The following is a 22,666-nucleotide window of genomic DNA, read 5'->3' on the forward strand; positions in this document are numbered from 1 at the left end:
CAGATCCTTTCTGTTCGATTTCTGTCTTTGGAAATCTGAAGCCTATGCTGCCTAAGTATAGGTAGGCACCTTGGAGGAGGGGGAGGAAACAGATACAGTGCGTTTGTTTCATTTTTCTGCACCTCCCTGCTTTCAGGGACCTGGACCCCTCACGTTCTGTGTGGGCAAGCTAGAACTCCAACTTCTGAATCCGCAGTTCCATGATATTGCCAAAGCTCTCTTGGCTTCTCCAAACTTGGCGGCCATCCTTGGCACAGCCCCTCACGCCTGCCTCTCAACCTCATCTGCTGAGCTGGTCAAGCTTGGGGAAGCGCATGGCAGGACCGGGGTTCGCTGCAGAGAGCTCTTTTTACTTGGAGACCTTGGGCGCAGAGGACCTATTCGTCTGGTGCCCTAAACAGACTTCCTGTCTTGTCTTGCTCTTTTGATGTGCTTTATTTTTAGCTGCCCTAGGCGGGAGTGTTGGTCTGCTCTGAGCTGCCTGTCACAGCCAGAAGTTCTTCAGAGCCAGTGCTTTGCCTGACTCAAAAATCCTTAATCTTTCTTCTCTAACAGAATGCAATATCTAGTTCTCATGCAAATATGCCCACAAATAATGAAAAATCTATTGATAAGAGATACATGCATACAAACACACGAACATACTTCATATAAATTATACTCAGGGTCTTTTGCTTTTACTGTAGGCACCAGAAAATAGTTGCCTTGGATACATTTGAGGTAGTGGTCTAAGTCCCAATTTGAATAAAAATAGGAAAACAGCATCACGGCCAAAGGAGCTTGACTTTTTCTATGTGCTGGGTGGTAACCAGCTTTCACAGACATGCAGAGAATCACAGTCCCCTGCAAGGCCAAGACCGCTGCCTAGGGGCTTTTCCCACTCATTCAGAATGGCTGTAGGTCCTCACCAGATGCTCTCCCTAAACACCTTATATCTATGGACTCCTCACCTTGGGACATGGACTGCTGCTGACAAAACCCTCCACTGCCTCTCCCCCAGCCTGCCCTGCCCACTTGCTTTCCCTGGAGTCTGTTGGTGGGTTCTTTTCTCAGGCTTGCTTTGGACCCACATGGGCTTGGGAGCCTCTCATTGGCCTCTTACCTGGGCCTCTCCCTCCAGCCATATTCCTTGGAGTTCCTGACCCTATCAAAGTCTCTTGCACCTCCTCTGCAATTATGAATCCTCAGTGAAAACACTCCTCCCTCCCTTCCGCCTTCCCTGGCCTCTCACAGTTGAAGACACCACCTCTGGGAGGCCTTCCTGGATTCTTGGCTGTGTGAGCTGGAGATGCCTGCAGCTGGGTACCCACAGCTGCCGTTGGCCGTGGTACTCTCTGCCCGGGCTGCTGTTTATGTTCTGTGATGTCTTGCCCTGGTCTCTGTAGCCACCCTCCCCCACTACAGGGAGTGGCCCTCACTGCTGGATAGTGATGCTGAAGTCAGCCGCCTGCTTCCAGTCTGGCCGCCAGCTCCAAGGAGGGAGCACCGGCAGGGCCAAAGGAGACAGCAAACCCTGTTTTAGGAGCTGGGCCATGTGCCCCAGCAGGATTTCAGTGGACTGCAGGAGGCAAAGGGAACAAGGCACTGAATTTGGAACCACAGCATTCACAATATAGGATGGCAAATATGAACCCAGTGGGCATACCAACCTGGCTAGAACATCTCATCCCATACTCTGTGCTCAGATGGGGAAACAGATGCAGAGGGGGGAACCTAGAACCTCAATGTCAGAGCCAGGATTCAAGTCCAGGGTCTGGGCTGCCCGTCCACAGCTCTGGCCTCAGACCTGCTTCCTTTCAGCCCCCAGGAGCTGACCTGCAGACCAGGGCCCTGGGTCTGGGCGTGGCCTCCCATTCAGTCTCTGGGCGTGGCCTCCCATTCATTCTCTGGGCGTGGCCTCCGATTCATTCTCTGGGCGTGGCCTTCCATTCAGTTTCTGGGGAGAGCCTGGGCCAAAGCTGAGAGTCTGGGGAATCAGTGAGGAGGGGCACAGTGTTGAGGCAAAAGGGCAGAGCCATGCCTGGGGGTCCCAGGGGTTCCATTTAACTCGGCAGCCTTGGGGGCTGAGAAGGAAAGGTATCTGGAGGGAGATGGAGCAGGGCAAGGCAACATTCTCCTGCAGGCAGAGCCGGTATATTTCTTCTTTTTTTTGTGTGTGTGGTACTCGGGCCTCTCACTGTTGTGGCCTCTCCCTTTGTGGAGCACAGGCTCCGGACGCGCAGGCTCAGCGGCCATGGCTCACGGGCCCAGCCGCTCCGCGGCATGTGGGATCTTCCCGGACCGGGGCGCGGACCTGTGTCCCCTGCATCGGCAGGCGGACTCTCAACCACTGCGCCACCAGGAAAGCCCTGAGCCGGTATGTTTCATTATCAGCAGTGCCAGTGATCCACCGGCGACCTGGGAGGCGCCAGGGTGGACATCTTGGCCAGGACGTGGGTGAGGTCTGCTACTGATGTGACTCGGAGCCTGTTTTCTGGTTTCTTCTGCTAGTCCCCACTCTTGCTGGGGCCTCCGGCTGGCCCCTTACCACCTCTGTTCCACACCTAGACATGGGGACGCCTCGAGGGAGCCAGGCCGTTGCTGCCCTCATCTCTGGTGTTGGAACCAGCTGAGGCTACTGTGATCCTGCAGAGCTGCCACTGCTGGGACCACGAAAGGGAACTTTCTGGAAGGAAAGGGTGGTGGCCTGGCAGGAAGAGGGTGAGGACATGAGACGGTTCTCGTGGGCCCGCATGGGGAGGATCGCAGTGTCGACTGCCACTGTGCAGGACCCCGCAGGAAGCGGATGGCACAGTCCATCAGAATACGAGGAGGGTGTTTTAACAGAGGCTATTTACAAAGCATGGGCATAGGGAAACCCCAAGAGAGAGTGCGGTCTCCTGGGCCTCAGAACTTCGTAACTGTTACCACCCCAGGTTGGAAGGGTCAGGGGAGGGAGAGTTACCAGAACCCAGAGGTAAGAGAGCTTCCTGACAGCACCTGAGACCTTTGTTCAGTTGAAGGTGACAAGCGGCCTGCTGGGTCCCTGCTGAGAAAGGAGAAGCAGGCCTGCTTCTGCCTCTGACCTCCTGCTGGCCAAACCCAACCAGGAGCAGAGGGCAAGGGGGGCGTGTTCGTAGTCTGTGCAGTCAGGGAACAGGGTGGCAAAGGGTGGAGGGGTCGCTGCAGAGGGACGATGACAGCTATGGGTAGGGGAAACTTTGTGGATCAGGTGGAGACTTGGGGCATGGCTGCTGCTCTGTCCCGGGTGCCTGGCTCTGGGTGGGTCTGCTCACACTGGGGGCTGATGGTGGCCCTCCTGAGTCCCGGCCCTTGATCCTATACTCCTTTGGATGTGAGGCCCCGGGAGCCAGACTTGGGGTCGCTAGCCTTGCTGCCCCCAGGCTGACACAGCTTCCCCTCCGTGGAAGTTCTGGATGCCCCAGGACTTCCTTTTCTGCCTCCTTCTCCTTTTTCTTCTTCTTGAGCCAGAAAATGTAACATCTGGGCCAGGAATCAGGGTGGAGATGGGTCAGTCTAGGAGTAGGCGTGTCTTCCTTGGGGATGCTGGGGCTTGGAGCAGGCACTCACCCACCTCCAGCTAGGGCCGCCAGGGGCAGAGCAATGCCGAGGCTCACAGCCCACACCAAGTTCCTCCTGGTCCTTGTCGGGGGTGGAAAGGGGGAGCCAGTGTTTTGGCAGCAGGCAGGGCCATCTCAGCTCTGAGAGGAGACTGCATTCTCTCCTTGTTTAATTCACCCACTCAGTCACTTGTTTGCAGACACTGAGCACCTACTGTGTGCCCACCTGCATCTAAGAATGAGTGAGACAGGATCCTTGCCCTCTAGGAGGGAGACAAGCAAACAATTCTGCTGTGGTGTCCCAGGGAAGCGGGGCAGGGCAGGTAGGAGGAGATATCTGGGGGAGCGCCCATGAGCCTGGGGAGAGGGAGCTGGTCAGAGGAAGCTTCTCGGGAAACAGGACTTCTGAGCTGGACTTTGAAAGACCAGTAGGAGTTCAGATCAGATGGTCAAGGGGCCAAACTGTGTTCCAGGCAGAGGACACAGAGTGTTCAAGGACGGAAGCATGAAGCCATTTGTCCAGTGTGTCAGCAGCTCCATGTGGCTGGGGAGTGGGGAGGTGAGCAGGCCCTCCCAAGAAGTGGGGTGGACTTTATCTGGGGGCCCCTGGGAAAGTTATAACAGGAAGGGTCGGAGGTAGACTGGCTCCTCGGGAAAGGGTTCTTTGCTGAGTAAGATGGGGCCAAAAGGGTCTCGGAGGCCAGTTAGGAGAAGCTGCCATAATCCAGGTGAGAGGTGAGGCTGCCTGAGGAGTGGTAGATGCTGGAAGGACCATATGGCAACACACTGAAGAATTGTTTAGCAAGATCTGGTGACTACAGGCACTGAGTAAGGGGGAGGGGACTCCTGGTTTAGGAGGTCGAGAGCTTGAGTGGGACATTTGCTGAGAGGGGTCCTGAGGGAAGAGCAGATTTGGGGGTGGAGATGGGTTTGGACATGTCCCCAGGCATGCTGGTTTTGAGGACCTGACGGACCCCCAGGGGACATGTCCTAGAGGCAGGTGGCTCTCAAGCTGGACACGTGGAATCCAGACATCTTGGGAAGTGTTACCTTCCCCAGGGAGGATGGAGAGCAAGGAGGGGTATCGGTATAGACAAGAAAGACAGTCCAGACAGAGACAACAATGGACTTAGAGGTGGAGGTGGGAAGGCTGCAGGCCAAGATGGCTGGCTGGCCACTGACCTGGGCAGAGAGTGGGGTCTTGGCAGGTGAGGAAGTGTGTCTTGCAGTTGGCACAGCCGATGACCTCCAGTGTGGAGCGGATGTCTGAGAGAGAGAAGGGGCAGGAGCCTTAGCGAGGGCCAGGTGCCCCTCAGCCCTCACCCAGGCCTGGTCCCCAAAATACTCACCACAGGACTTGTTGCAGGCTGCCCAGGAGGGTGAGATGGTAGAGAGACTGGGGTTCTGGGCAGACAGAGCCAGGAGAGGTTGGGGGTGTGAGCAGGAAACGAAGCTGAGAGAAGGTGTGGTCAGGGGCCCTGGGTGAGGGAAGGGTGAGGTCTCCTGGGGAGGGGCCTGGGGGCAGGGATCTGCAGATTGGACTCTGCCTCCTTAGGTCTCCGGGAGTTGAAGGGCTGGCGGGGGAAGGCAGGGGCCAGCCCCACCTCTCACCCTTCTCCTTCAGCTCTTCAGACAGGTCCTCCAGATGCTTGGAAAACTGCTGCTTCAGGACATGAACCTCTTCCAGAAGTGATGGTTTATCTGGGTGGAGCAGGAAGGAAGAAGCCGTCTACATTTCATAGGTGGAATCAATAACTTTCTCAACGTCGGGAATTCAAACCAGGTTTTTCAGACAGAAACTGTAGTGCACACAGATAGCTGCTGTCTCTGACCCCACTCTTCACAACACCTCCGCACTCCCGGCTAGTGGTCTTCTGGCCAGGTTTTGTCATCCCAAGGCCTGGGGCCCTAAGACACTAGGCTTCCTCACCATCTCGAAACTTCTCAATGGCTTTATCTATGTGAGTGAATAATGTTCCTGCTGCTTCCTCCAAATGGTCTTGACTTGAGAATGGGATTTGGGACAAAGGGAAGTCAGGGGACTAAGATCCTGGGCCAGGTAAAGGGGTCAGCCCTGACCCCTGGTCTCCTGGCTGAGCCTCACCAAGATAACAGGATTCAAGGAAAGCATGACTGTCCAGAAATAGGGAGTGGAGGCTGTGGGAGAGCTCCGCAGGTGGCCCTGGGGTGCCCCATAGAATCTGCAGGTCATAGTCTATCAGTGCAGGCAGCTCTGGCCAGCAGTGGAGGTAGCTCTTCCCATTGGCGGTGGGCAAGAGACAGCGGAGCAGGAGAAGCAGCACCTTCTGGGGTCTTCCCTCAGTACCCTTACCACACTGCCTGGCAGTTCTACATGGAACACTGGCACCGTGTTGCCCTGGGAACCACATTCTCTTTGCAGAACAAAAGTAAATTCCACAGGGTGAGGTGAAGGCCAGCCATGGCACAAACCTGGGCTTTGACCTCAGAGCCAAGTGAGGACCTCGACATCCTCCTCTGAAGGTGGGGTCACCGATCCTCATTGAGGACGGTTCTTGTGAGGACCAGAGAGATGGTTGTGCTGCCTGTGGCTGGTCCTCAGCCCCCCTGATGGTACTGTGTATGGAATAGTTCACAGGCTGAAATTTGGAAGGCCAGGAGACAGCAACATAGAGAGAAGGTTAGTTGTTTAAAGAGTCTGCATCACTTTTCCACATAGAAGTGGTCAGCCATGGGAAGCTTATGGAACATATGTCTTTTGCATGGCGCATATAAACTGGCTATTGTCTTGTGCCTGGTCAAGCCAGAGGGACTTCAATAGCTATTCCTATCACAGTGTAGGCAGACAGTGTAGACAGAATGTAGACAGAGCGTGCATGAGAGTACAGAGAGAGAAGCCGTCTCTGGGACAGCAGTTCTTATGTGCAGTGGGCCTTGAGGAAAAGCAAAATTCCTTACTCTTCAGTAAAGAAAAAGCCAGTGGGATCCTTGTCACTCCTCAGCTGATAAGCTTTCCCCTTCCATGCCGTGCTTTCAGAACCAGCTTGAGTTCCTCAGGCTGAACTATGGGTAGCTGAAAGCCACCAGACATTTGAAGAATGTTTTTACTGTGAACAAGAAGCAAAACAATGTCAAGAATTCAAAACAGAAGCAAACAAAAACCACAGGAAAAAAGAAGGGTACGAAAGATATGGTGGGAAGCAGAAGAAAACTTAGAACCCCACCATAATTAAATAGACAAAATATTGCCTTCCCCAGACAAGAAGAAGCTGCTGTGTAAAAGAAAAAGTCTGAAAAAAGAGTTATTAGAGATTAAAAATATAATAGCAGGAATTTAAGAATTCCATAGATATGTGGGGAGATAAACTTTCAGAGTTCTCTCAGACAGAAGTACAAAAAAATAGAGATGAGAAATAGGGAAGAAAAGATAAAATTAGATAATCCATGAACTCCAGGTCTAACATTGAGCTAATGTAAGTTTCAGAAGGAAAGGACAGAGAAACTGGAGGGGAGAAAGTTATTTGCAATAGAAGTTGGGTGGAAGGGATTAACATATACACACTACCACATATAGAACAGGTAATCAACAAGGACCTATTGTATAGCACAGGGAACTCTACTCAGTATTCTGTAATAACCTATATGGGGAAAGAATCTGGAAAAGAATGGATATATATATATATATATATCTGAATCACTTTGCTGTACACCTGAAGTGAACACAATATTGTAGATCAACTATACTCCAATATAACATAAAAATTAAATTAAAAAAAAGTAGTGTGGGAAGTATATACAGGGAGGAATTCTGTCTTACAGGGAGAGAGATGCAGACGGTGGGCATCAAGGTTCGCTAGAAGAAATAGCAGCTGAACTGGTAAATTCAGGCCACACTAGTCAGATGGGCTCTGAGATGACAGGGTGATTCTGAGTACTGCAGAGCTGTTGCTTTTTCACTGGCTTTGGATATTTTCGGGGTTAGAGAATTAGCTTGCTTTTTTCTACTTAGGCAATACTTCTGGAAAGGAAGGCCCTGATTCCCTAGAACCAAAGCTGGGAAATGCGGGAACTACTTCCCCTGATACCCTTGGGGGGGGGGAGAGTGCTCAGAGCTGCGCAAACATGCAAGCCTGCTGCTTACAGTGTTCATTGTCACCTCTGAGGTTGCCCCACGCAGCTTGCATGTGGGGGAGGAGAGAATAGGGAACTGACAGAAATGATACAAGAAGGAAATTTTCGAATTGAAATACATGAATTTCCAGATTGAGAGGGCCCACTGAGAAGGCATCCAGCGGTTAGGAATAAGAAAAAACACACCAGGAGAAAAGGGAACCCTCCTATGCTGCTGGTGGGAATGTAAATCGGGGCAGCCACTATGGAGAACAGGATGGAGCTTCCTTAAAAAACGATAAATGGAGCTACCATATGATCCAGTAATCCCCACTCCTGGGCATATATCCAGAAAAGACAGAAACTCTAATGAAAAAAGATACATGCACCCCAGTGTTCATAGCAGTGCTATTTACAATAGCCAAGACATGGAAGCAACTTAATGTCCATCAACAGATGAAAGGATAAAGAAGATGTGATATATACACACACACAATGGAATACTACTCAGCCATAAAAAAGAATGAAATATTGCCATTTGCAGCAACATGGATGGACCTAGAGATTATCATACTAAGTGAAGTAAGTCAGACAGAGAAAGACAAATATTGTATGCTATCACTTGGAATCTAAAAAATAATACCAATGAACTTATTTACAAAACAGAAACAGACTCACAGACATAGAAAACAAACGTATGGTTACCAAATGGAAATGGGGGGGGGATAAATTAGGAGTATGGGATTAACAGATACACACTATTATATATAAAATATCAATAGTTAAATGACAAGGATCTACTGTATAACACAGGGAATTATATGCAATATCTTGTAATAACCTATAATGGAAAAGAATCTGAAAAAGATGTATATATATTTATATATATAGAACTGAGTCACTTTGCTGTAAACTTGAAACTAACATGGTATTGTAAATGAACTATAATTTAATTAGAAAGAAAAACCACACCAAAGCACAGAGAAAAAACAGAAGGAATTATATGCAATATCTTGTACTAACCTATAATGGAAAAGAATCTGAAAAAGATGTATATATATTTATATATATAGAACTGAGTCACTTTGCTGTAAACTTGAAACTAACATGGTATTGTAAATGAACTATAATTTAATTAGAAAGAAAAACCACACCAAAGCACAGAGAAAAAACAGACCATGTACAATGGACTAATAATCAGAATGTTTTCAGGCTTCTCAAGAGCAATGTAGGAAAGAGGTAGAGAATGGAGCAATGCTTTCACAGTCTGAGAAAAATATTTGCATCTTACAATTCTATGCTCAATAAAACAACAGTCGAGGAGAAGAAAGACTAATGGCATTTCAGGCAGGCAAGGGTTAAAATTGACCTCTAATACCTTTTCTTAGAAAGCTGTTGGAGGATGTGCTCCAACTAAACAAACACATCAAGCAAGAAAGATGACATGGAATTCAGAAAATGGAGACTGTAATCCTACAGAGGGGTGAAGAGAATGTCTATGGTAACAGTCAAGACACCCCAGGATGGCAAACAGTCCAAACTGTTTGGCTCTCCCTGGGTAGAGAAAGGTCTGGAGTGGGTGACCTAGCTCAGCTCCCTCAGAGCATTGGGTTCCTTTCCTGGCTTGCTTTGGTCTCCTTTACTCTCTTCTGCTTTTCCCTGGCAGGAATTGCCTTTTCTCGAGTTAGAAGTGGTAAGGTCCAAGACTCAGGCTTTTGTTTTGGAGGTGAAATGATAGGGTAGGCATTTAGAGTGCGTTGGCATTAGGCCATCAGAAAACCCTCACAAAAGTCAAAGGAGTATTCTACAAGATGCAGTCACACTTGGTAGAATTCTACACCGATGTTTGGGTTAAAGCTCCACAGTTTCAAGAGCCTTCCTTTTCCTTGCTTTATGCTCTTCCTTTGGGCAGCTTTCGAGCAGGGCAGGATTCAGGAGTCACTCTGTCCCTGGCACAATATCATTTCCATTCCCCCCCCCCCACATTCTTAGCTTCAATCTGTGAAAGTGGTACTGACCCTTTGAAGGGGCATTTAAACATAGAATCATAGAGACTGTGGGCTGGAAGAGCTTTTAACGCAACTCATGACTATGGTTCGTTTTCTAGTCTCCACTTGTTTACCCTGATTTCTCTCCTAGTTTCCCATTTAATTCAATTGTATGTTGTGTACTTGGAATTAATTAAGAATTTGGAATGAATTAGGAGTCCAAATAATAAATGCAGTCCTTTCCATTTCTAGGCATCTTGGGTGTTAGAACTTTCTTCCTTTTTAAAATTTTTTTAACATCTTCTTTGGAGTATAATTGCTTTACAATGTTGTATTAGTTTCTGCTGTATAACAAAGTGAGCCAGCTATATGTATGCATGTATCCCATATCCTCTCCTTCTTGCATCTCCCTCCCATGACCCCATCCCACCCCTCTAGGTGGTCACAAAGCACAGAGCTGATCTCCCTGTGCGATTCAGCTGCTTCCCACTAGCTATCTATTTTACATTTGGTAGTGTATATATGTCAATGTTACTCTAGAACTTTCTTGCTTATGTTGAGATCCCATCCATCTTGTGCTTCTGGTCATTTGGGGATGTCTAATACCTCTGACATAGGACAGCTCATTCAGTGTTTGAAGATAGAAATGAAGCCTCTTCTTTTGAGACCAAACATCTTTTCTCCAGCCCAAGAGTTCCTTGAGCCCATCTTAGAATCTGGTTTCTTGCCTCCCCCATTCCGATTGCTTTCCTTTTGACCCACCCGCATTTGCCTTTGGCTGGACAGAATGGACAACTGAATATTCTTTGACCTTGGGGAGGTCTGTGTTTGTGTCCTCCTACTTTCCCTACTGGTACAGATTTCCCCACATGTTCATTTTGTATTGCATACTAATGGCGCCAAACTTAGTGGCCTAAAACAACAATCATCTATCATCTCATGGTAGAAGTTTGGGCTCAGTTAAGCCAGGTGCTCTACCCAGGGTGTTACAAGGCTGAAATCGTGATGTTATCTATCATTACCTAATCACAGGAGTGAAATCCTCCATATTCACAGTGCTGCGCCCTGCTCGAGTGGGGAGGATTATTATTGGGTGTGGACACCAGGGGACAGAAATCTTGGAAACCATCTCAGAATTCTTTCTACTAAAATGGAGCGGGACCCTGTGGGGCTCCTGGGCATGGAAGCCTTTCCGTGTCCCTTATTTCTTGTTTGTAGGGATTAGACTCCAGCCTCCATGAACTTCCCTGAGTTCCAAAGGGCAGGTTCAAACAGTTGCTAATCTGGAATGGGAGGGGTGCACAGACAAGGGAAGGGCAGTAAAGAAACAGTAGTGCAGCCTCAGGGCAGGGCCCTGGTTCCTTCTCAAGGGACACACATAGCAATATCTTTGAGCTCTTCTACAGGACTAAAATCCCCAACAAATGGAAGATGTTAGCATTCTTCATTCCAGAGAAGATCACAGTTTGATAACATTGAGAAACTCATCAGGAGACCATCTGAGGACAGATTAAAGGACAGCCTGATCTTTATCAGCAACCCCACCCTTGAGCCATTGCTATAAAACTCCTCACCAAATCTCCTCTGGTTGGGACACAGTTTTTGAGGCACAAACCCACTGCATCCCCCTTTGCCTGGCAAAGCAGTAAAGATATTTTCTACTTCACCCAAAACTCTGTCTCTGAGATTTGATTCAGCACCAGTGCACAGAGGCCCAGTTTTCAACATCACTACCACACCCCCAAACCCAACAATCTACACTTTGGACCTGTAATGGTGTCACCAACACCTCTCTCTGTGCAATTAGTCACCAATTTGGATTAGGAAATTGTGTCTCCCCAGAGCCCCTTAGTATGAATATAAGTTAGTTGGAGGCACAGCTGCAAGGCAGTCCTGACACTAACTATTCAGAGTTAGTTCACACCCCGGAGGTTAGGGCACTGTCCTTCACAAGGCTGCCCTTGCTTCAGATGGGGGAGGGGGGCTGCCAGGTCACCTTCACGTCTGACCAATTAGCTACAAATATGGGGGTTTCCACTACCTCCTCAGCTTTGATAACTCACTAGAAAAGCTCACAAAACGCAAAGTACTATACTTATGTTTACAGTTTTATTATAAGGATACAAGTCAAGAGCAGCCAAATGGAGAGACACATAAGGAAAAGTCTGGGAGGGTCCCTAACCGCAAATCTTTCATGTCCTCAGGTGGGTCATCCTCCTGGTACATTGACTGATATGAATCACTAAGCAGGAAGCTCACCCCAGCTTCAGGAGCTAGGATTTTTATTGGGGTTTCCTTATGTGGGCATGATTGATTGAGTCATTGGCCATATGATTGAACTCAATCTCCATCTCCCTCCCCTCCCCAGAGGTTGGGCTGATCTCACATGCCTCAAAGTGTCAACTCTCTAACCACATGGTTGGTCTCTCTGGCTGGCCAGCCCCCATCCTGAGTCATCTCATTAGCATAAAGCTAGCAATAAGCCCACCCTAAGTAGCAAAGATACTCCTATCTCTCAGAAATTCCAAGGATTTAGAGGTTACCTCCCAGGAACCAGGGACAAAGGCCAGCCAGTTTCTTTATAGTCTAACAATAGCACATAAAGTCTTTATTATTTATTAATATTTCGCTTGAATTTACCTGGATCCAGGCTTTGTGTAATGCTTCTGGGGTCTCTTGGAATCGTCTGAGAGGTTCTCAAATTCCAGACAGAAACTTGATTCCCAGGTGCTGAGTTGTGGGGATATTAAGATAGTAGACTAACCACATGGTTGGTCTCTCTGGCTGGCCAGCCCCCATCCTGAGTCATCTCATTAGCATAAAGCTAGCAATAAGCCCACCCTAAGTAGCAAAGATACTCCTATCTCTCAGAAATTCCAAGGATTTAGAGGTTACCTCCCAGGAACCAGGGACAAAGGCCAGCCAGTTTCTTTATAGTCTAACAATAGCACATAAAGTCTTTATTACTTATTAATATTTCGCTTGAATTTACCTGGATCCAGGCTTTGTGTAATGCTTCTGGGGTCTCTTGGAATCGTCTGAGAGGTTCTCAAATTCCAGACAGAAACTTGATTCCCAGGTGCTGAGTTGTGGGGATATTAAGATAGTAGCAGTGAGAGATCTAGGGACAAGTAGAACATTACGAGGGCATCTATCTTTGCAACGTATATGACCGAATTAACTCACTTGGTTGGCAAAACGGTCTTAGAGGTTATTGACCTGTAAATCCTGTCCAATTGTTACAAGGAACCTTGGTTGAAAGAATGTTCAATTAATCCGAGAGGTTAGTTTCTGCTTGGTCAATGCCTTTACAAGAGGTTGGATTTAGTTGTTTGATTTTTTAATGAAAAAATTAGAAAAAATTTCTCACCAGATGACCCTCCATAAATGAAATATTTATTTCATTTTCTTCCTGGTTAAAACTCTTGTCTTTAAATGCTTTGTTGTGTCTGCTTAGAATGATCAATGGGGATGCCTGGGGGGATTTCTCTTGCAGAATTTGTTGGTGGAGAACATTAAAATTGCATGAAGCCACTCATGTAATTTTAATCATCATCAAAATATTTTGACTGCAATTGGGAGGAATTTAAAGTGAAATGCTTCTTCTGGGAAAGGCTGAGGCCATGTACCTTTGGTATTCAAGGAGGCAGGGTCACACATCTCTAGGTCACTCTCCCATCCACCCCTGCTGCTGGGCAGAGACATTCTCCATTAGTCAGGGGTTATGGCCAGAAGGTCTGCAGGACAAAGAGCTCCTGGCCATCTCCTTATTGTGCTTAGAGAATCATGCAGGGCTAGCATGGGCATGGCCCTAAACAGGGCTCAGTGTAATCTGTTTGTTCCTCCCAGGAGGAGTGAGATGAGCCCAAGTGGGACCCAGTGAGGGTTCAAGTTTAGACCTGTGCCTTCCAGACCAGTGTCCACCACCCCACACCTCACACCCACATCTCTTGAAGTTTTCATTTAATGGTCATTGAACTCAGCCCCTGCATCCATGACGCCTACTCAGGTTTCTCCCTCCCACAGTGATTTCCACATCTTCTGATCCCTCTGACGGCCATGTTTGTGTTTCTCATTAGGTAAGTAGTTGCATGCCAAATTGTGACATTTTTCTGTTGTTGATTTTAAATGTCATTAAAATCCATCTGTGTAGCCTGTGCTCGTCCTAGACCTTACCAGCCTGCTTTGAAATATAGGGTCACAATCATAACATTTCTTCAGGTCATCTCCTTTTTGTAAGGTCTCAGCTTTCTTCGCTCTCCTGCTGTCAGAGGTTCAGGCGGTCCTCAAGGCATGTCCCCCACGTGGCTGTGAGCACAGTTCATGCAGCTGGCTGGGGATGTCTGCTCCCCTCTGTGGAGGTGACGTCCCCTCCTCTGCCACTCCCCGCACACCATGGTCTCAGCTTCTTCTTCCCAGTTTTGGATGCTCTAATTGCCCTTATGAGACTATGGACCCCAGCCATTGCCCTGCAGAAGAAGGGAGAATGGCTCCTCTCATTCAGCCTCAAGTCCAAAGCAGAATATTCTAAGGCTCTGGGGTGATTCTGACCGCTTGCTGCCTCCTGATGGAGATGTGCAGCAGCCCTTGAAGCAAGTTTGCTCATCTCCCCTCTTGGTTCCTTACAGTACTTTCCTTTTCATGATGTTCTTTGCACAAATGGATGGGGCCTTCCCAGAATTCTTGGAGACAGGTCTGAACTCTGAGGTCGATGTGACAGAGAGAGAGAATGGCTGCATTTACGCTGGCCAAAGGTTGTCTATTTTTTTTTTTTTTTTTTTTTGGCTGGGAAGGGAGGCATGGGGGACCTTAGTTCCCAACATTAAATGAGATTTCCTTTTTGGTTTCAAGTTGCCCATCTTTGGCCCCTAGGAGGATTGAGCTGTTCTCCCTCAGTTGTTTGCAATTTGCTTTTTCTCAAACACAGATTAGCTGACCTTAACTGTTGCTATTTATACTTGAGTCATTGGGGGTATTTTTTTTTTTTTTTTTTTTTTTTTTTTTTTGGCTGTGCAGTGTGGCATGCGGGACCTTAGTTCCCAAACCAGGGATCGAAACTGTGCGCCCTGCAATGGAAGCGCGGAGTCTTAACCCTGGACCAGCAGGGAAGACCAAAGATTGTCTTGATGAAACAAGGCTCCAGCTCCCAAATGGGGTGTTTATTTTCCCTGGAGAAGCAGGAAAAGAGATGGAAGACCTTCAGGCATGGGATGCATTCACCCTATCCTGGTATGTCTCTCAGTTTTTGGTGTTTTCTTGGGGCAGACTAGGGCCCTTGGCTAGGCTGGGAACTAGAGCATCTTTCCTCTGATGAGCTGTCTACTGGGGCTGTTGCGATGTACACCTGAAGTTGGGAGCACTTGCTGCTGCTGGGAGCTTTGGACATCTTTGAAGGACAAAGGGGGCTCCCTGCCCAGATTGGCTCCCTCTCTTCTCTGCCATAATGTGTTCAGTCTCTGAATCTTACTTATCACACTTCTTCTTTTCCAGGGTACTTCTCCAAAGAAGGTAAGACCATATCTCCTACCCACAGACTCTTGGGCAATGGGAACTGGCCACCCCCTCACCAAGACCATTGGTGAGGCTCCCCCTTCCTTCGATCTGGACTGGACTTAGTGACTTGCTTGTCATGAATGGAATGCAGTAGAGGTGGCTCATTGTGACTTCCCTCACAAAGGGCCATGCTGCATTCCGTGGTTATGTTGGAAAGCTCACTCTTGGGATGTTCCTTCTTGGAACTGAGCCACCATGCTGGGAGAATCCCACGCCATATGAAGAAGCCACCTGTGGGGGCTCTGGTGGAAAGTCCTAGCTGCTACCAACGTGTGAGTGAGGACGTTCCTGGATGACACTGGACTCTGGCCACTCGAGCCTTCCTAGGTAAGGCTCCTGGGGCAGAGGAAAGCCATCCCCTGGCCTGTGCCCTTTTATGAAGCGAGATACTGGGAACATGGGCTCTAGTAGGACCTTAGTTCCCCAACCAGGGATCGAAACTGTGTGCCCTGCAATGGGAGCGCAGAGTCTTAACCCTGGACCAGCAGGGAAGACCAAAGATTGTCTTGATGAAACAAGGCTCCAGCTCCCAAATGGGGTGTTTATTTTCCCTGGAGAAGCAGGAAAAGAGATGGAAGACCTTCAGGCATGGGATGCATTCACCCTATCCTGGTATGTCTCTCAGTTTTTGGTGTTTTCTTGGGGCAGACTAGGGCCCTTGGCTAGGCTGGGAACTAGAGCATCTTTCCTCTGATGAGCTGTCTACTGGGGCTGTTGCGATGTACACCTGAAGTTGGGAGCACTTGCTGCTGCTGGGAGCTTTGGACATCTTTGAAGGACAAAGGGGGCTCCCTGCCCAGATTGGCTCCCTCTCTTCTCTGCCATAATGTGTTCAGTCTCTGAATCTTACTTATCACACTTCTTCTTTTCCAGGGTACTTCTCCAAAGAAGGTAAGACCATATCTCCTACCCACAGACTCTTGGGCAATGGGAACTGGCCACCCCCTCACCAAGACCATTGGTGAGGCTCCCCCTTCCTTCGATCTGGACTGGACTTAGTGACTTGCTTGTCATGAATGGAATGCAGTAGAGGTGGCTCATTGTGACTTCCCTCACAAAGGGCCATGCTGCATTCCGTGGTTATGTTGGAAAGCTCACTCTTGGGATGTTCCTTCTTGGAACTGAGCCACCATGCTGGGAGAATCCCACGCCATATGAAGAAGCCACCTGTGGGGGTTCTGGTGGAAAGTCCTAGCTGCTACCAACATGTGAGTGAGGACGTTCCTGGATGACGCTGGACTCTGGCCACTCGAGCCTTCCTAGTTAAGGCTCCTGGGGCAGAGGAAAGCCATCCCCTGGCCTGTGCCCTTTTATGAAGCGAGATACTGGGAACATGGGCTCTATGCAAAGAGCACAAAGCACAGACTTGTTCATCAACGGGGAGGGACTCCGCCCTATGGCCCAACGGTGCACATGGTTGAGGGCTCTGCAAAGTGGGATTAGAAGCCTCAGTCAGGGCAGGAAACTCAGGTGGTAGTGGCCTGCTCCTGCCTGTGAGATCCCAGTCCTGGGGAATTGTGCATGAAGTTTTGGGTCTCCAAGTGGGCTCTGATTACACACCCCCCATCAGCCACACAAAGGGTGACAGATTTAGGCCCCTAGGTGCATGACGCCTTGGCCACTGTCATCTACCACCTCCATCCAAGAAGCGGTGGAGATGAGACGGAGGGGCAGCCTGGATTCATTATGACACACACTCCCTGTGGAACTGAGGTGCGGAGGAATAAATGTGCACGCAGTCTCTGCTGAGCTGGATCTGGGTTTGCAATCTTGCTCTGACATTTCTTTATTTTATGGTCTCAGGCCGGTTTCCTCCTGTCTCTGAGCCTGTTTCCTCACCTTTAAAATGGTGATAATTAGAGCGCCATCATCCTGGGGGTTTTGTGAATATAAAAGTGTCAAGTGCTTAACATAATATGGGTACTCGATTTCTCTTATGTCCTTTCCCTTCTCTTCGGAAGGACCTGGATGCGGTGGGACCCAGTTGCCAAATAATGATAGCTAAGCATTGTGAAGTGTGTACTGGGTACGAGGCATGGTGCTCAAGGCATAGATCCCTTTAGATACTCATGATCCGTGGGAATCCTCCTGCTGGAGACTGGTGTGCCAGGGTCCCAGGAGACGGCTCCTCAAGGGAGCCTCTTAGCATCACCAGAAAATATAGGCTACCAGACATTAGGGCTTTTGGGCTTCCTTCTGTTGGGAGCTGCATAGCCATGTGGCTGGCAACCCAGAGCACAAACACACACACCTATATACAAATGTGTGTACATACTGTGTCTACTGGTACTTCTTACCCGAGGGCTAGCCAGCACAGATCAATAGCTGACTACTGTTGACATTTGCATCTGGGAATCAGTCATTCAAGCACTCGTGCCAGCAGGGTCAGAGCCAATGGCAACCTACTTAGCACTGCAGGCTGTGAGCGGTGGGGCTGCTGTGGGTGAGGCTGGTGGAGACTTCGCTGGTGCCCAAGGAGAGGCCTCACGACAGAGGAGAAGCCTGAGCTCCTGGCTGCTGGGTGAGCAGCTTTTCTAGCCTCCTCCTGTGTCATGAGCAGCGTGTGACCTTTCCCACACGTCTGCAAAATGTCATTTATTGTGTGCCTGTGGCTTGCTCAGGGTCATGCTAGATGCCTCCACAGAGGTGATAGAATCAAGAACCTTCCTCCATGCCCGGGAGGGGCTGATCGGTTCCGTGGGACTTTTTGCATTGCTGGGGAGGTAAAGAGTGGACAGTAGCAGATGTGGAATGTGGAGCATGGGGTCTAGCCTCTAGAGGATGCTCGATAGGACAGGCTGTTTCTGTGAAGTTTGGATCATTGGCTTGGCAGCCAGGCTGAGGGCACACGAGGGGCTGCCTGGACGCCTCGGCCTGCCCTTGCTGGGTGCTGGGTGCTGCGGGATGCTGTTGGATACCTACCAGTTCCTGTCCTCCCTCTATGCTTCTGGGTCAACTCTCACTCCTCACTCTTCACCTTCTCCCTGCGGCTGCATCCCGGGATTCTGCAGAGCTCTGGGGTCTATTTTCCTTTTCTTTTCTTTTCTTTTTTTTTTTGCGGTACGCGGGCCTCTCACTGTTGTGGCCTCTCCCGTTGTGGAGCACAGGCTCCGGACGCCCAGGCTCAGCGGCCATGGCTCACGGGCCCAGCCGCTCCGCGGCATGTGGGATCCTCCCGGACCGGGGCACGAACCCGTGTCCCCTGCATCGGCAGGCAGACTCATGCACACTAGGGGCTGCCTGGACACCTCGGCCTGTCCTTGCTGGGTGCTGGGTGCTGGGGGATGCTGTTGGATACCTACTAGTTCCTGTCTTCCCTCTATGCTTCTGGGTCAACTCTCACTCCTCACTGTTCACCTTCTCCCTGCGGCTGCATCCTGGGATTCTGCAGAGCTCTGGGGTCTATTTTCCTTTCCTTTTCTTTTCTTTTTGCGGTACGCGGGCCTCTCACTGTTGTGGCCTCTCCCGTTGTGGAGCACAGGCTCCGGACGCCCAGGCTCAGCGGCCATGGCTCACGGGCCCAGCCGCTCCGCGGCATGTGGGATCCTCCCGGACCGGGGCACGAACCCGTGTCCCCTGCATCGGCAGGCAGACTCTCAACCACTGCGCCACCAGGGAAGCCCTGGGGTCTGTTTTCTGATGCAAAGTCTTGTGAAGTGGTGAGGAAGACCGCAGTGCTCTGGGTGTCCCGTGGTGGGCGCTGTGACACTGCAGGATCTCTCTGACTCTTCCCATCCCCCTCTGCTCTGCACCTGCATCCTGCATGTTCTCACAGCCCTCCTAGCCACAGAGGCTTTTTTGGGGAAATATCTGCTCCACCTCATTTTTATCTCAGTAGCATGAGTGTGTGTCCTTTCTGCTGGGGACATCTGACTTCCCTGCCATGGAAGGAGGGGCCTAGTCCTTTGAATTTTAAGCTTCAAAGAGACACAGCTATCATTTCAGAATCTGCTGTGAGCCAGGTGCTTTAGGCAAAAGATCACATTTAATTCTTACAGTAATTATATGAGTCCAGGTAGGCAAGGTCAGGCCTTGGTCACACAACCCCATCTCTAGGTGGCCTAAAAAAGCCCCAAAGACTTATTTGTCCTTTAAGTTACGTATCCAGGTGGGCTGGCCACAGTCTCTGCTCATCAGAGCCACTCAGAGGCCTGGGCAACTGGGGAGCCGCTCTCCTGGACTTTGTGGACCTGGGCACCAAAGGGAGAGGAGAGTGTTGGGAGGGTCTTTGGTGGGCACTTAAAGGCTCCAGCAGGGGGACTTCCCTGGTGGCACAGTGGTTAAGAATCTGCCTACTAATGCAGGGGACACGGGTGCTGTAGAGGAACTAAGCCCGTGCGCCACAACTACTGAGGCTGTGCTCTAGAGCCCGCGAGCCAAAACTACTGAGCCCATGTGCCACAACTACTGAAGCCCACGTGCCTAGAGCCTGTGCTCCGCAACAAGAGAAGCCACCGAACTCATGAATCATGGGCACATCTAGTTATATGGCCTCTCTCAACCTCAAAAATGTGGTCACCTTACAAAGATGTGACTTTATAAAGTGGCCGGAAAGAGTGTTCCTGCCAAAGACTGGCTCCGGGGAGGAGTGGCAATGCTTGGAGATGGGCGAGGATGCTCATCACGCTGGCCGGTGAGGCGGCGTGAACATCCCCAGGTGCTGAGCACTGGCTCTGAGTCACACCTGTGGACAGAGTGATGGAACAGCAGATGAAAACCCAGCTCTCTCTGACTCAGATCCATGCTCTGGGTGAGCACTTTTATCTTTCCATTTTGTTAGTCTTTATTATCCAAAGTGATTTACAGAATTGAAAGAGGATTTTAAACCCACCCAAAGCTCCAGACTGATAAAGACACAGATCTACTAGAGAATGGACTTGAGGATATGGGGAGGGGGAAGGGTAAGCTGTGACAAAGTGAGAGAGTGGCATGGACATATATACACTACCAAACATAAAATAGATAGCTAGTGGGAAGCAGCCGCATAGCACAGGGAGATCAGCTCGGTGCTTTGTGACCACCTAGAGGGGTGGGATAGGGAGGGTGGGAGGGAGGGAGACGCAAGAGGGAAGAGATATGGGAACATATGTATATGTATAACGGATTCACTTTGTTATAAAGCAGAAACTAACACACGATTGTAAAGCAATTATACTGCAATAAAGATGTTAAAAAAAAAAAAGAAAATTGTCCTGTCCTCAGGAAACCAAAAGAGGAAACATTTGGGAGCAACCGATGACATTGGTCACTGTCCTGTCCCCTGTCATCCATCCTGAAGGGGTCTCTAGCTCAGGTGGAGGGCAGCTGAGACAGGAGGAAGAAGGGGGTCTGGGCACAGAGCCCGCTGCACGGGCAAGGATGTGCCAGGGGCTGTGACTGTCCTGATTTCATATGTGCAGAAGGCAGGCCTCAGAGAGGGTGAGAAACCTGTCGGGGCCACAGTGAGCATCTATGAGGCGAGGCTGTCTGAGCCCCATCCCGAGCCAGGCTCTGCACATAGCCCGGCACTACCCTTTAAGAGACCCTACTTGCGGGCTTCCCAGGTGGCGCAGTGGTTGAGAGTCCGCCTGCCGATGCAGGGGACGCGGGTTCGTGCCCCGGTCTGGGAGGATCCCACATGCCACAGAGCGGCTAGGCCAGTGAGCCATGGCCGCTGAGCCTGCGCGTCCGGAGCTTGTGCTCCGCAATGGGAGAGGCCACAACCGTTAGAGGCCCGCGTACTGGAAAAAAAAAAAAAAAAAAAAAAGAGACCCTACTTGCCCAGAGCGTTAGGCTGAGCGGGAGACTTTGGCTGGGGACATTTCAGGGTATGTAAAGACTGCTGGAAGTTTCTGGTCCATGCACCGTGGGGTGAGTTCAGCTGGCCTGCAGCTTGGTGTGTCCTGGTGTTGCTGAAATCTAGGCTTCTGTACACCAGTGCCAAGTAGAAATACAGAGACAGAATCTAGGAGGAAAGAGAAAGAGTAGCTTTCTTTCTTTGCCAGGCCACGAGGGAACACAGCAGGCTAGTGCCTCCAAAAACTGTGCCTCTCTTCAAGAGGGTAGTGAGAAGTTTTATAGTAACTGTTCAAAGAGGGAGTGATCAGCTCTTGGACATTTTTCTGATCGGTTGGTGGTGAGGTAATTGGGAGTCAACATCATCAACCTTCTGGTTCCAACTGGTCTGGGGTCTACATGCTTGTGGGCAGCATACCATCATTAATCGTTAATTTCTCCCACTTGTTTTGTATCTGAAAAACAGCTCCAAGATATTGTTGTGTGTATCCATTGATGGGACACCAGGGCCTTGTCTCAAGGCTGAACTATTGTTTCTCTTGACTTTGTTTCTCCCTTGTCTCATATGCCCTCCCTTCCCTAGTTAACAACGGCTTGAATCTGCCCGTTGGAACTCAGGGAAGGTCATGGAGGCTGAATGAAGGCTGTTTCCTATAATTAAAGAAATGGGAGACACAGAAAGGCTTTGTGTCCAGGAGCCCAACGGGCCCTGCTCAGTATCACTGGGGTCCTGTGGTGCAGAGGCCAGGACCAAGAGGAAGACTCTGTAGGTTCCCTGAGGCGCTGTGGGAGTCACAAGGGAGGGGGTAGGAGGTGGCATGGGAGCCTGGACCCTCCCCATGGGCTGTGCTATGTCCCTGGAGCTGGGGGCTCTGACCTCCAGACCCCATTCGGGACACAGCAGCCATCCTGGAAGGCTCCTTCTGCAGCCAGGAGGCCCCATCAATCCAATCAGCCTCCAAGGGATGAAACATCGGCAGCTTACGTTTTCTTTCCTTCCTGTTTTTTCCCTCCTCTGGCCTTTCATCTAAGTCTCCAGCCCCAGGTGAGCTTTGTAGGTGCAAAGAGCACAGCTCCTTGGAGCAAGGACCTTTCCTCACGCACTCCCCCCTCCTCAGCCTCTTGCACACCCTGCAAGGGGGAGGCGAAGGTTGGCAGTGGGCAGTGATCAAGCTTTAGACCCTGTGGCTCTCGGTCTTCCTGGTAGGTGCACACATGGCAGGCAGGTCTATGTGCATTTTAAATGTGAAGAAACTGAGGTGTAGGGAGATAGAATGGTTTGTCCAAGGTTGCCCTGTTAGTGATGGGCAGAGCGAGGCATTGACCCAGGTCTCTGACCTCAAGGTCAGTGCTGCCTGCACTGCTAAGAGAAGAGGGAAAGCCCAGAGGAAAGGGGGCTGGTGGGGTGCAGGGCAGCATCCTGCCCAGATCCTGGATGGCCCTCCTGCTGGGCAGCCTTGAGGAGAGAGAGGCCCAGTGAGGAACCAGTGACTTCTTGAGAAGGGGTGGAAGAGCTGTGAACCTACCTTTTGGAGGAGCTTGGCCCTGCAGTGGGGGTGGGGGGCCCCCAAAGTGGACAGAGTGAGGAGAGCTGCAGTGGGGATGAGGGGGCGGTCCCTGGCCTTGAGGGAACATGGTTCTCTGATAGGATTTCACAACACTCTCAGCTCTACAAGGAGCAACTTTCTGATGCCCGGAGTC

The sequence above is a fragment of the Neophocaena asiaeorientalis genome, unplaced genomic scaffold (genome assembly GCF_003031525.2).
Source record: "Neophocaena asiaeorientalis asiaeorientalis breed wild unplaced genomic scaffold, Neophocaena_asiaeorientalis_V1.1 scaffold98, whole genome shotgun sequence".
In the NCBI taxonomy this organism is placed as follows: Eukaryota; Metazoa; Chordata; class Mammalia; order Artiodactyla; family Phocoenidae; genus Neophocaena; species Neophocaena asiaeorientalis.